The sequence below is a fragment of the Neltuma alba genome, unplaced genomic scaffold (genome assembly GCF_004799145.2).
Source record: "Neltuma alba isolate B1F8T4 unplaced genomic scaffold, ASM479914v2 tig00011318_pilon, whole genome shotgun sequence".
Lineage (NCBI taxonomy): Eukaryota > Viridiplantae > Streptophyta > Magnoliopsida > Fabales > Fabaceae > Neltuma > Neltuma alba.
The window spans coordinates 1-16192 of record NW_021636025.1 but is presented as its reverse complement, the minus strand read 5'-3'; positions in this window follow the sequence as shown (position 1 = coordinate 16192).

Here is a 16192-nt window from a genome sequence, read left to right as displayed (position 1 = left end):
TTGTAACATCATAACTTTTAGGCCTAGAAGTACCAGAATTAGCTTGAATTGGATGGGCTACCAGACCCTTTTTAGCAGAAGTCTCAAAAATGAGAAAGCAAATCAAAGCAGTTTCAGGGACTAACTTGCAAAGTAAGAAAGTTACTAGGGGGCAAATATGTAAGTAATGATGAGGTTTCAGGAGAGTCTCAAGGGCCCAAAAAGAAAAAAGAGGCAAGATACAGGCCAAAGTTTAAGGCAAAAGCCTTAAAGAAATGTTTTATATGGTTAAGTCCAAGTAGGGACTAAATTGTAAGTTTAGAAAGTTACGGACCAACAGGGGTAAAAATGAAAAGTATACAGAAAATTCTAAGAAAATCCTAGAAAATGGAAAATAATATTCTAAGACTCTTTTGTTAAGAGAAAGGGTGAAAATAACTCTAAGGCAACTAAAAAGGAATTTATAAGATTACGGTCGGTAAAAAAGTATACTGTTTAAGGTAATTATTTGAGATAGCAAGAGATCTCAAAAATGTACACAAAAATGAGGTTAAATAGCTACAAAATTTTACTCATTTATAAAATTAGTCCTGCTCCCAAAAGGCCAGTGGAATGGCTTTAATAAAATATAAAACCAATTATGCCAATAAAAGGGTATTTTAAAGAATATTTTTAAGCGAGGCATATAGGATGAGTCATGGCTTGAGAAAATTCATACATTTTCTCTAAAGTAAAAGAAATTTTTGGAGTAGGTAGAATAATTTTTAGAGCTCTAGAAAGCCAGGAAGAAATTTTGATAAATGAGAGCCAAGTAAATAGAGGAAAATATCTAAGGAAAAGACAAAAGTCATTATGGCTCATTAAAGCACCATATGACGTAATTATGATACATGTGAAGGCATTAAAGAGGAGAGAAGAGGTAGTATAATAAGACAAAAGTAATGTGACAAATATTTCAGTCATCCAAAAACCAGATTAAGAAAAGGGACTGATAAAGTATACTCTTGTTTCTTTTAGTTGGCTAGAAATGTGCCACTTGTCAAGCCATGAATGGAAGGGATTTTGATGCCACTTGTCAGGCCAAGAATGGAGAGGATTTTGACTTTGAAATTCAATTTTATTTGGAATTATTTTAAGGAAGGAAATTAGTTCAAGAACGCATAAGATGTTGACACCTAAGCATTGTAATTAGTAGGAACTTAGAGGGCATAATAGTCCATCCAAGGCATATGTTTTGGCTATAAATATCCCACATTAGAAGAGCATTTTAGCAAGCATTTGTAGAAGGAAAAATCTACCAAAAATTAGAGAAAAACATATGGGTGAAGGCCAAGAAGAAGAAACAAGATCCAAGCTTCAAGATCAAGGTATGTGGTGATTCTAGCACCTGTCTTGATGCCTATTTTGATTAAGTTGCTGTTTGTATCTAATTCTAAATTTTTTCATGATTAAAGTAAACTCTCTAAAATTTAAATCCATAGGTATAACACTTCATTTGGATATGTGTACAATTTATGGTGATTTTTCAAAGTTAGGGTTTAAAATCTGGAAACAGTTTTGATCATTAGAGCAGTAGGAAAGTGACCTAGGTGCCGGACTGTCACCTTCTGGATCATCAAGAAAGAAAGTTGCACCAGATAAAATGTAGTATAGGATGCAACCAGTCATTCTTCTCAAGGAGCTTGTTATTGGAAATCCTAGCCTAAATTGGGTTTCAAAAATATTGTAAAAAGGGGGTTTTAGTTGTTTTAAAAGTGATGCAACAAATGCAAGATACACAAAATTAACTATTTTTGGTATTTTGAATGAATGAAGAAATGTTTTGGATTAAAAGGGAATTATGGTTAAATAGTCTCTTGATGATGAAAGCTCAGTTATCACTGCTCTTTAGAATGATTGGGAGTTTGGAAAACCTCTAAGTCTAAAGAAAACCCCAAGTAATCACTTGGGTCTAATGTCTTAATTAATGAAAACTCACTTTAATCAAAGTTAATTAACACCTCTTAAGACACTGCTGAAAACCACTTAGAGTGTAAATAAATGAATGATGCAAATGCCCTCTGAATGTCAATCGACAACCACAGAATACCAAGCACACAGACTAATCAACAATTATCACTGATAATCAAACTGAACACAAGGATTCAAACTGAAATATTAAATAGATTAATCAACATTAACATCATCCAATGAAAATACAATAGAATAGTCTAAACACAAGATTTACAATCTTAAACCAAGTTTGATACAAATGCAGAAAGTTCCTAAATCTAGAAAATTCAACACAGCATGAAACAATGGTTTAGACTATAGAAAGAAAACTCCTCGATTAAGTCCTTAACTCAAGCTTTGTCTTGTATCACCAAGAAGCTAAGGGTTTAGCCTCTCATGCCTTCAAACTAATCACAATCGCTCCAGGAATGAATAGCCATGGTTAAAGCTAAAAATAATGTTGGAAAAATGGAAAAGAAGGGTGTTGGAGTGGTTTGATCGGTTTAGAAAATACAGAAAATGATGAAGAGATGAAGAAAAATAGAAGTTTTGGGTATAGGATCAATGGAGACTTAAGAAGAGATGATGGTGGCTCAACCTTGTACAAATCTGCAGAATGGAAGAGTCCTCTTTCGTGGTAGCTGCCCTCCTTAAGTATAGAAGCTCAGAAACCTATTCCAAAATGCACAACTTCACTTAACCCACCCAAGTCGCGACTTCAGGAATGTCAGGTCACGACTCGGGGGGTCAGGTTGCAACCTGAGAGGTTCCATGTCGTGACCTGGGAAGACAGAGAGCTCTCATCTTTACTCAGGTCCAAAACGTGTAGTTTCATTAAAAGGGCATCTAGGTCGCGACCTAAGTAGTCCATATTGCGACCTGGGGAGGCAGAACACTCCCAACTTTTGTGTTTTGGTCCTTGTAACATTTTGGCTCCATCCATGCTCTATCATGACTCTTGGGTCCTTCTCCAATTGCCTGAAAATCACAACAAGGAGAACTTAAGGAGCTTCCAGTAGGACTTGGAACCACTTCATTTCAATTTTTTTGGAAATAATTTCGAATTTTCAAAGTTGAGCAAAAATTTTAGAATTTCTGTGTGAACAGTACCCATGAAGCAAAAAATTCCAGATTTGATCTTCTTGAATCTAAGGCCATCTAAAGTGGTCCCAATTGACAAGAAATGGACCTTAAGGATGGGAAAATATGAAATTTATGTTAGAGAAGCTAGAAAGAAAGTCCTAACATCAAGAAATAGGGTTGAGGTTTAAGAGAGCTAGTCTTGAATATTATATAATCTCTTAGTCCTAATGGATAGTATGGTCATTATGGCCATGCATCAAGAAGGTAGCATTAAGCATGCTAATATGTCACTAATTAACAAAAGAATAAGCAAGTTGCATGTAATGCATTAGCACCCATCTAGCATGATTAATGTGGTTGTTTGCCACTGAGATTCCCCCGAATCTCACCCCTTCCTAACCAATCATTTAGTCAATCAACGATGGCATAAGAAGGAAGGAGAAGAAAGTGGAGAATTATTTATGTTAATGAATGGTTAAGGATTAATGTATAATTCTCCTATTGTGTAAATTGTGTTTGTGGATGCCAACGATGCATTGTGATTAATTAGAATGCCTATGGTATGAATGAAAATGTATGAGAATGAATGAGAAAGAGTAAGCCCAAGTTATGTATGCTAAAATAATAAAAAGAATTAAAGCAAGAATTGTTCAAGGGATAAAATATAGGTCCTGGAGCAGTCAGTTTCTAGCTCTAGTTTTACCTATTAAATGAACGAATTAAGTTATAAAAGTTGGCAAGCATATAGTACACATCCCATGCTTTAAAATGAGAGGTTGTGCACACGAGGAGATATGAATTTCCAAATTTGAGGCAAGAAATTTGAAAGTTTCAGAATTTACCAAATGAACAGTAAAGTTTAATGAATAAATTGTATGAATTGGTCAAGGATAAGTCCAGTTTCATATTTTTTCCCTGTAGAAAATTAAAAGATCTTCAAGTAGAAATTTAGAACACCTCAATACGAATTTTATAAAATTAGTTATGAATTTTTGAAGTTGGACCTGTAATATGAAATTAAATTGTGAATAGTAACCTGAGTAATTATGTGTTAATTTTCAATCCACGGGCTTGCTTCATGATCTGCTTGAACCATAATGCTTACGAATACGTACTCTGAGGGGTTAAAGTTAGGATGTTACAAATTTCATCTTCCCTCACACTTAACAATTTTGTGCAACATGTTCTCTTAGTGTTTCAAGTTTCTAAAAACCAGTAAAATACATAACTGAGCTCAAAAACAATAAGGGTAGTGAAAACTACATCAAAAGCCATAAACATACCTTGTTTTAGAGCTTGATCTTGTATGGGATCTCTTAGTCTTTCTCTTCCTTCTTCCTTCTCTCTCTAGAATCATTTTGCAAGAGTTTCCCTATGGTTTCCATAGGCCTAGGACGAAATTAGGGGAGGGGAGGGCGTATATATATAGAGTTTGTGAATAAATCCTAGCCATTGATCTTAAAATTACAAAATTGAATCTTTTTCATTCATTTTTTCCTCTTTGTTTTGTAGTGACAAGTGTCCATATGATATCATGCTTACCTTATCATGCTTACATCATCAAACCACATGTCTTTTATCTAACTGTACATGTATTTTGTATCCGACCGTACACGTGTCTTGCATGTAACTGTACAAGTGTTTTCCATCCAACTGTACACATAATCCCTTACATGTCCCTTCATCATTTTGGCATTAAGATAGGGAGAAAATTAATATAAAATTCATGCAAAATACAGCCCTTAGGTATTCCTCTACTTATCTTGCCATTATGCACCGTATCAGATACTTTTTAAAGTCCTAACTCACCCGAGAACACTAGGACATATTCTAGCACCATTTTCTCACCTTAAATAAGTCCACATGGCATTATATAATATGCCTAAAGAGGAAGTGATGCTCTTCCCTTATTCTTTCATTAAACAGTTAATAATATTTATTTTGAAGTGAACTTGACCGAATTCTTTCTACCAGTCCATGACTCTAAGAATCTGCCTCCAGGTAACAATACTATTAATTTATCATGGGGAATTTCACTAATTTTTCTTAAGTCAAAAGTCAACCTCTACTCCGGATAGTGCATAAATAAGCTTTATATTCTATTAAAGCTAACCTCTTTGCTTTTTAGGGACGGAACTATTGTAAAAACATGTGATAATTCCTCAAGTTTTTTCCCCCATTTTTGTCCAATTATCTGAGGCCTCCCTATATTTTAAATAATTCAATTTTTGCTAATACTCAATATTAGCCAAAATCCTGGGAATTCCAAAAATTCCTTCCAGGAGCATTTTCGTCATTTTTAGCCTCATATGGGCCTCTGGACCTCATTCCTATTTTCTAAAATTTTTCTAAAGTATTTAGGCCTACTCTCCATCACTGTCCCTTTTCGACCTAAAACTTTCCAAATTTGCATTTTAGATCCCTGCTCTGGTTTAGCCTCAGGAATCCTCTCACTGAGGTTCCTAATAAACCTTTGGCACTTAATTACCTCAAATCCTTATACTGGACCCCCGAACTTCACATATAGGCCTTAACATACCATTTCTCATTCTTTGGGATTTTCTGGAATTTTTAGGCATAATTTTCATTTTTACCCTTACCAGCTCGAAACTTTGCAAAATTATGATTTTGCCACGAGTTCTTCTTAGCCTCATAATTCACCTCCTTGAGGCCTTTAACATAACCTTTAGCCTATATTTATCTCTATTTCTTTTATTCTTGGGCCTTAAAACTTTATTAGAGTCTCTAACTTTCTCTTTTCTCAATCCCAGAAAACTTTCCCCTTATGATTTAGTACTCGGGAATCCCTCTATCCCTCTAGGGAACCTCTAGGACCTCTACCAAAAGGGGTTTGATAGCCTACCCATTTCAAGCTAATTCTGGTACTTCTGAGGCCCAAAATTTAGGATGTGACAAATTGATAGAACCAAATCTTTATATGGTTTTCTCAAGTGTTTTCTAATCTTTTGCATTTTGCTGTTTAAGGGGTAAAAAGGGTCGTTTCTCTCCTTAATTGTAATTGCCTTGATCTGTAATCAGTTAGTCTTTACAAAGCTCCTTGTTGTGATTTTCAAGCAATTAGAGAAGGATCCAAGACCCAAGATGGAGCATTAATAGAGCCACAATGTTACAAGGAAACCAAAACACAATATTTTGGAGTGTTTTGTTGCAACCTGGATGCCCTTTTAATGAAGCTGCGCTTTTTGGACCTGAGTCAAGACTGAATGCTCTCTATCTTCCTAGGTCGTGACATGAAACTTATAAGGTCACGACCTAGATCTCCCAAGTCAAGACCTGACTCTCCTGAGGTCACATCCTGAGTGTGTTAAGTGAAGCTGTGTGTTTTGGAATAGGTTTCTGAGCTTCCATAACTAAAAGGGGCAGTCACCATGAAAATAGAGACCCCACTCTGCAGATTTGCATAGGTTGATCCACCATCATCTCCTTTCAAGTCTCTATTGATCCTACACCCAAAACCTCTATTTTTCTTCATTTCTTCATCATTTTCTACATTTTTGAACCGATTAAACCACTTCAACTACCTTCTTCTCCATTTTTCCAACCCCATTTCTAGTTCCTTCATGGCTTTTCATACCTGGAGCGATTGGGATCAGCTTGAAGACATGAGAGGCTAATTTTTTAGCCTCTAGTGATAGAGGATGAAGCGTGAGCTTAAGGATTTAATCAAGGAGTTTTCTATGGTCTACAAGTATGCTTAATATTGTGTTGAATATTCTAGATTTAGATTTTACATCTTTTACACTTGTTTATGATTATATTGTGTTTGAATTAATGTATTTGACTATGGATTGGATGTTGTGTTAATACTGGATCATTTATATATATATATTTCAGTTTGTTTGAATCCTTGTGTTCATTTAATTATTAGTAATCATTGGTGATTAATCTGTGTGCTTGGTATTCATTGATTGTCGATTAACTTTTTGAGGACATTTGCACCATCCGTTCATCTACACTCTAAGTAGTTGTTAACAATGTTTTAAAAGATATTAATTAACTTTGATTAAAGTGAGTTTTTATTAATTAAGACATTAGATCCAACTGATTACTTGGGGTTTTCTTTAGACTTAGATACTTTCTAAAACTCCCAGTCATTTTAAAGAGCAATGATAGCTGAGTTTTCGTCATCAAGAGACAGTTTCACCATAATTCCCTTTTAATCCAAAACATTTCTTCATTCAATTAAAATACCCAAAAATTTTAATTCTCTATATTTTACATTTATTGTGCCACCCTTAAATAGTTGAAAACCCCCCTTTTCTTTACCCAAATCATTATGTTTTTTATTACCAATTTAGACTAGGTTGTTTTTTCAATAAAGCACCCCTCAAGAAGAATGATTGGTTGCACCCTATACTACATTATTTGGTGTAATCATAATTTTAACGATCCGAAAAGGCGACATCTCAGTTCGATCACAAATCTCCCCCTCTCAAAAGAAATTTCATTCTCAAAATTTTTGTGTCAAACTTCTATCCTTACCCTTAATGAAAGGTTAACTGACGAGAATATCCTCACTTTTACTCAACTTTGGCCTCTTCAAATTTCCATTATACCTCATTGCCAAGTTTCAATCCTTAAATTCATACTTACATAACTTTCCGTTCTCTATTTCTCTGTTATTTACACGAACATGGCCTTTGCTTTTAGGCATCTTGTCATTGCCACTGGCCTTTATCCTATACTTTAGGCCCATCCATTCATGATAATGCCATGACAATATATCTATCTTCATGATATTTACTATACCATGACATTTCAGGTTCCTCTAACACTACCTTTATCAAGTTTTTCAGCATACTTTGCCATTCTCATCTTTACTTTAAGCGCCTATCTCTTTTCTTTTACATTATCATTTCACACATTGATTGCCTGAATGCATACTATTCAGGGTTTATAGCTCTTAGTTCCTTGAGCTCTTAGTTTCTCACTTTCCTTCATTAACTAGAATAGAATTGAGCTCGGTCTAATCAACAATAATGGTATCTGTAGAAAAGTCAAGGGTACTCTCTCTGTACTAAGCAACCAACCTGAGGAGTTTTCCCATCTCAAACTCATCCCTGGTCATCTTATTCTCGTGCCCTAAAGAGATACTATCCTTGTGGCTTAGTGACTTTCCCTTAGGCTTGGTCTACTACAACCTCGAGAGCTATTGCACTTTACCGTAAGCCTCTTCAGGATCTACTGTGACCCCAGATTCTTTCACATTCTGCTCGACCCAAGTTCTACTCTTTGGGAGCCTTTAGACTAGTAGACTGAGTTAAAGAATAAGTCGCCTACCCTCAACTGGTAACTTGACTGATCATTCCCTAAGAGTGATCACAGATGCCAGTATTTCCTTCTTAGGCCTTACTCAATCCTTTCTATCAACTCTGAAATCATTCATCTTTCCTACCTTTCCTTTTCTTTTAACTTTTAGCTACCTCAGGCCATTTCCCTTTTAGTGGGCCTCTTTAATTCTCTAAGCCGTTGGTTCACTTCTATGGCTTTCTGGCTTGTTATCATATCCATACAAATCTGCCATACCTTACAGATCCTGTTTCTTATTTATAGGGAGAGGTCTTGAAAATAATTTCTATTATCTTCTTGGATATTTCATCCTTACATTACTCTTGGCTAGTTCTACTCTCATTAGGGGTAAGGTCAACTCCATGAGCCTTTCCTCTGCTACTGTTACTCTTTTCTGTGGGAGGACATATTGCTCACACCAGAGTAATGTCAACTCGACCACTTTCCCTGCTTTAATGAAGGACATAACACTTTGTAGGTATGATGTCAACTCTACCACTCTAGGAGGACGCATTGTTACCTTTACAAAGTTGTCAACCCCATCGTAGTTGTTTCCCTTCCTTCTCTTTAGAGGACAGCTTGCTCCTGGTAGAGTAGCGTCAACTCTGAGTCGGAGGACCACCTCCTAATTTCTAAGAGATACTCTTTGACCAAGACCTTCTACTTATTCAATCTTTACCTTGGCATGTTCTTTACATGCCACATCCCCATTAGGGGAGCCTCTCAACCTAACTCGTTTGATTATTTTGGTAGTGGCATTTGTTAGTGGGAATTTCATCTCTTGGACTCCACACTGGCCTGAGTGCTGTGGTTGAACACTCTGAGATTCCTAAGGGACACAAAAGAATAGTATCTAGTTCCTAATATTATCAAGTATCTAAGCATGATTAGGCTCTAGGCATCATTAGGAACTTGCTTATCTGTCTCTATTTATCAGTTCCTAGAGCAACCATCAACTATCACATTCTCATCTGTTTCTATTCAACTCTATCCTCAAGAGGGATCTTGCCTGACTTTACTCTTTCTAACTTCTTTTACCTTCTGACCAATCATTCCTATGGTTAGATATTGATCATTATGCACTGATCACATCACATAGCGAATATTTAATCACCTTGCTGTGTTGTGTCCAGGTCAGGCACTTAACTCATCATCAATTTTTCATTCAATATTATCTAATCTCTATCCCTCCTGGTTTTCTATTGTCACACCTTACTTATATAATACCTTAGCATTCATTTAGAACCATTCCAGACCACTTTGGATGGTCTTAAGCTTAAAAATTTCAATTTGGATATTAATTTTCGGAAAATTACTGTTCACTGTCCAGTTTTCAGATTACAGGTCCAACTTTGAAAAATCATAACTAATTCTAGAAATATCGTATGGAGGTGTTCCAAAATTCTACGGAAAGCTCTTTCAACGCTCTTTAAGGGAAAAATATTCAACTGAACTCATCCTCACTGAAAACGTACAGTTTATTGGATTAAAATTACTATTCATTTGGTAAAATCTGGACTTTCCAGATTCTGCGCCTTAACTTCAAAAATTCATATCTCATTGTATACACACCCAAATGATGTGATTTACCACTCATTTTAAAGCTTGGGATATGAATTAGTGTACCCAAATTCCGTAGCTTAACTCATTCATATGATAGGTCGAACTGAAGCTTGAAATTAACTGCTTCAGGACCTACGTTTTATCCCTTAATATCTCTTTACTTTAATTCTTTTTATTTCTTTGGCATACCTAACATGGGCTTACTTTTTCCCATTCATGCTCATATACTTTCATTCATGCCATAAACATCCTAAGCACATACATTGAATTGATGGCATTCATAACATAACTTACAACATAGGAGAATTATACATTGAATAATAACATCAATCATTAGCATTAATAATTCTCCACTTCTTCTCCTTGCTTCTCATGCCCTTAGTGCCCATCATTGATTTGACCTAAATGGTTGGTTAGGGAGGGTGAGATTCGGGGGAATCTCAGTAGCAAACACTACCACATACATGCACAAGATGGATGCTAATGTATGGTATGTAGTTTTTCATAAATTTAAGTTAACTAGTGACATGCCATCATGCTTTATGCTTGTATAAAAATGCATGGCCATGGGAACATATTAAAAACAGCATTTCCAGCAACAATCATCATGTCACAACATCATTCAAACAACAAATACAAACCAACACATAAGCATACCATGTCAAGGACATAAAGGGTAAGTTCACTACCTTGCACCTCAAGCTTTCCTCTTACTTTTCCTTTGACTCCCTTGACTTTCCAACCATGTGGGCATTTGGTCAACATCACTAAACATCCTCTTGAGGTTTCAAAGGTCCTAAACATAACCATAATGATGACACAATCCATTAGGACCATTAGATTACATAAAGTTCAAGACTAGCTTTCTTGAACCTCAACCCCTTTCTCTTAGTCTTAGGGTTTTCTTTCTAACTTTTCTAATATAAATCTTATCATTTTACATCCTTATGATCTATTTCCTATCAATTAGGACCACTTTAGATGGCTTTAGATTCAAGAATACCAAATCTGGAAATTTTGGTTCGCGGGTACTGTTCACGCAGAATCTCCAGAATTTTTGCTCAACTTTGAAAATTCATAATTAAATCTAGAAAACTCCAATTGAGTGATTCCAAGTCTCACTGAAAGCTAATTAAGTTAAATTTAACGGAAAAATAGTTTCAGGAACCAATTCTACTCAGAACAGTACCAGAATTGTACGGAACTCGACAATCTCCCAAAAGTTCAACACTGTTTCCAGATTTCAAACCTTAACTTTGAAAAATCACCATAAATCGTACACATATCCAAATAAAGTTTTCTACCCATGTATTTAAAGCTCATAGAGTGTACTTTAAGCATACCAAATTTTAGAACCAGATATGAACAGTAACTAATTCGAAAAAGCCATCAAATCAGCACGTAATTCTTCCAATTTTCACATAGATCCACTTGGATCTATCATACTTTGAGGTGTTCTAGCAAGATCTAACAACCAAACTCCCTTCCCCACTCATCAACCATTTCGACCAGCCATCAAAAGGGAGAGAAGACATATTCTCAACCATAAAAGAGAAAGAAACCAAGGCAAGAACACATCTAGAGCCAAGAACTCACCTTGAACCTTGATTGTATGACCAAAGTTGATGCCTTTCTCTTGGTTTTCCCTCAAAACTCTCTCTTTTTTCCCTCTCTTCATGCCTTGCACGAAATTCCCATCTGATTTAGGGGAGAGATGAGCTCATTAATGTGTACAAAATATCCCACCAACCATCATTAATTTATGCCAAGTGTCATTAGCCTACTTAATCTTAATCCTCTCTCTTAATTAACTTAAATCATAATGTAATTAAATTCCAAAGTCAAGATCCTCTCCATTGGTAGCTTGACACTTGGAAAGCTTTAATTACCATCCATTAAAGGCTTGACAAGTGGCTACTTGTGGGCCAAGCAAAGTGCAAGACTCTGATTAACACTTTATCGGTGCACTTTTACTCCGGGTTTAACTTCTTTTCTATAATTACAGTGCTCTGGCCTCTGTAATTATTTTTTGTCAGATCCCTAAATTCTCTTTAATTTAGAGAGTATCTATGAATTTTCTTACCCATAACACTTCCTTTAAGCCTTGCATAAATTCATTTACTAAAATACCTTTTATCAGCAAAATCGGCTCTTTAATTTCTTAAAGCCACTCTACTGGCCTTTTGGTTGCGGGACTAATTTTATAAATTAGTACAACCTTTCAACCCTTTAACCTCATTTTTGTATACACTTTTGAGGTCTCTTGCTATTTCAAATAATTACCTCAAACGGTATACTTTTTACCGGTCACAACATCATAAATTCTATTTAAGCTGCCTCAGGGGTATTTTCATCTTTTCTCTTCATAGAAGAGTCTTAGAATATTATTTCCCATTTTTGGGATTTTCTTGGAATTTTCTGTACACTCTTCCATTTTTGCCCTTGCTGGTCATAACTTTTTGAATTTACGGTTTTACCCCTGCTTAAGCCTAACCTCATAGAACCATCTCTTTGAGGTTTCTAACTTACCCATTGGCCTGTATCTAGCCTCTTTCTCTTTTTGGGCCTTCGAGACTTTACTGGAGCCTCTAACCTTAATTATACTCGAGCCCCTGAAAACTTTTACTTTGCAGTTTAGTCCCTGAAACTGCTTTAACTTCTTTTCTCATCTTTGGGACTTCTGCTCACAGGGAGTCTGGTAACCTATTTCATTTAGGCTATTTTTGGAACTTCTAGGCCTAAAAGTCTATGTTACAATTCTTCACCATTCTCCCCCTCTCAAAAAAATTTCGTCCTCGAAATTTCGGGTCAAACCTTTATTCTTACCCTTAATGAGAGGTTACCTGAGGAGAGTATCTTTACTTATACTTAACTCTGACCTTTTCAACTTTTCATTATACCTCATTTCGAGTTTCCACCTTGGGCTTCATACTTACATAACTCGTCGTTCTAAACTTTTTTGTCATTCAGATGAGCATGGTCTTTGCTTTTAAGTATTTTGTCACCACTGCTCGTATTCTTCTATATACTTTAGGCTCATTCTTTCACAATAATACCATGATAGTGTGCCTGTCTTCATGGTATTTTACTATACCATGGCATTTTGGGTTCTCTTAATACAGCCTTTATCTATCCTTTGCTGTATACCTTGTCATTCCTCTTTACTTTAAGGGCATATCTCCTTTCTTTCCTTCATTGACTAGAACAGAATTGTGCCTAGTCTAAACGACAATAGACATGTCTGGACAAGTCAAGGGTACTCTCTCTATATTAGTCCACCGCTGAAGGAGATTTCAATATTTTAAACTCATCTCTAGTCATCGTCTTCCCAAAGAGGTACTGTACTCTTACCCTTATGGCTCAGCTACTTTCTCTTAGGCTTGGTCTACTATGACCTCGAGAGCTACTGCGCTCTACCGTAAGCCTCTTTAGGATCCACTATGACCCTGAATACTATCATCCATCTGAGCCATCTTAGGATCTCTAGGAGACTTGGACCATAGAGTTGAGTAATAAAATAAGTCACCTCCACTCAGCTAGTAACTTGACTGATTATTCCCCAAGACTGCTCACAGATATCAGTATTGTCTTCTTAGGCATTGCTCAATCATTTCTGTCAACTCCTGAAATTCTTAGCCTTTCCCTATTTCTTTAGCCCTTCGTTTTAGCTTCCTTAAGTCACTTTCCTTTCTTTGTGCCTTTCGAATCCCTAGGCACTGGCTCATCTTTAGAGCCCATTAACTTGCTATTATATCAATGCCAGCCTACCTTGTCTTAGGACTATGTAGTCTTCGTTGTCTCTTAATAGTTTGGACAGCATCAGGAGAGGACTTATATCATCACATTCTCATTATCCTTTAGTATTCCGTAGTACCCTACTAAGCTCGAGGATCATCTGTTTGCATATCACACTTCTGTTGTCTTAACCAGTTTCACTCTCTCTCTTTGGGGTAAGGTCCTCCTGTGCCTTATCTCGGCTACTTCTGCTTTTCCTGTGGGAGGACAGATTGCTTTAACTGGAGCATCGTCAACTCAACCACTTGCTTTCTGTTTCATTCCTTCAGAGGATAGCTTACTCTTACTAGAGCAGCGTCACTCTGATCCAGAGAACCACTTCCCAATCTTAGAGAGGTACTTCATGGTCAAGACTTTCCTCATGCAATCTCGGCCAGGGTACATTCCTCGAATACCATATCTATCTCTATCAAAGAGAGCCTCTCTACTGGATTACTCAATCTTATAAGCAGTGGCATCTATCTATAGGAATCTCATTTCTTAGATTTCTTAATGGCCTAATTGCCATGGTTGCACACTCTTGGATACCTTAGAGACATAAAAGAATATTATTTTAGTCCCTGACATAATCATATCTCTAAGCATCATCGAGCTCTAGGTATCACAAGGAACTTACTTATCTCTCTTTGTCTATTAGTTCCCAACGCAACCATCCACTATCATGTTCTTATTCATTTCCTTGCATCTCTATCCTCAAGAGGGATCTTGCCTCACTTTACTCTTTCTAACTTTCTTTACCTCTTGACCAATTATTCTATTTCAGGTATTGATCACCATATTCTCATCACATCACACAGTGAATATTTAATCACTTTGCTGTGTGGTATCTAGGTCTGGCACCTAGGTCATCATTGACCTTCATTCATTATCATCTAATCTCTGTCCCTCTTGGTTCACTATCCCTTAGGGATTTCTACCTCTATTCAGGGATTTGAACAAACCTCAAACATCTCATTCCTGTTACCATGCTTCTATAGAGGTCATATCGATTACTTAAGGTACAGGTTGATATTCAATTCCCTTACTAGGGCATTGACTTATACCTCTGACTAGCTTACTGTATCCTTAACCATTCATTTCTATGGTCAAATGCTAATCATAAAGTGACCATACTACACAGCAGGCATTAATCATTAAAACATCTTTGCTGTGTGACCTTCCAGTCAGGCACCTTTAACTAATTACCCGAGGCTTAGGTTGTCACCCTGCTTCCTTATTAGGGTCTAGACTCCTATTCTTTATTGGCTTACCATATTCTTAGCCATTACCCTCTGGAGACGTCTTTCAACTTTGACTCATTCCCTGGTCAAGCCCTCTTAGCCCAACCATTCCTCTCCTGAGGGGGAATCTCTTAGCAGTGACTACCTATCTCTCAGGTTACTCTTTGTCATTCCTTACTTCTCTTCTATATCTATTTCCCTTGAAGAAGAAACCTCACTATCATAATCTCAATTGGACCAATCCTAGTCACCCAGTTACTTTTCTAATTAGGTTTTCTCTCACACCAAGCGTTACTTGAACCAATACTCTGCTTATACCTTAGTCAGGACTTCTACCTGAACTTCCCAATGGTTACTACTATCGTTGGGTTACTTTTGCCCAGCACGCTTATCTGAATAGTGCTGATAGGCTCGAACCCTAGTACTCTTGCTGTCTTAGGCCCTTCTTATTCTAACTTTAGTTAGGTCTTTCCAGCTTACATTCTTATCTCTCACCTTATCTTAAGGATTTACCTGTCAATACTCAGTCTGTCTCTGGGTCACAAGGGTTCTTCCTGTATCTAGAGCTAGCCTAAGTGTCTCTTTTTCAGGTCTTATGGCTCTAACTCCTCTAACTTTGGCTTTCCTCTATTAATCGGAAGGAAATTGAATCTAGCTTAATTAATGATAAGGTTATCTGGAAGGAAATCATGGGTACTCTCTCAGTACTGGTTTACACTGAAGGAGGTTTCCACCATCCTCAACTTGTCCCTGGTCTTCATCTTCCCAAATAGGTACCAATCTCTAGGAGACTTAGACCATAGGACTAAGTGAAGTCATCTCCACTCAATTGGTCACCATACTAATAATTCCCCAAAACTGTTCCAAGAACCATACCATTTTCTTAAGCCTCTTGTCAATTCCCTAGGCTACCTATTCGTCTCTTTAGGTGCCTAAGCCAATCTGTCTTAGGAGTTCTTCTTACTCCTCCAGCTGCTCTTACCGTCTCTTACTACTTTAGACGGTACAGAGAGAGGACTTATGCAACTCTCTTTCCTCTGCTTTATCTTTCAGTATGAGCATACTCTAACATGCATTTCTGACATTTTATGCAAGGAGTGCAAGCTCTTACTGATTGCTATGTCTATAACATGCCGACTCGACATCTTATCCCTACAAGAGGGAGCCTCTTTCTCTGTTCGCAGCTGCTTCTGGAAGTTATAAGGGAGAGGACTTTTGAGGTTCTTTTTCTTTCTTTTCTGCTTACTCTA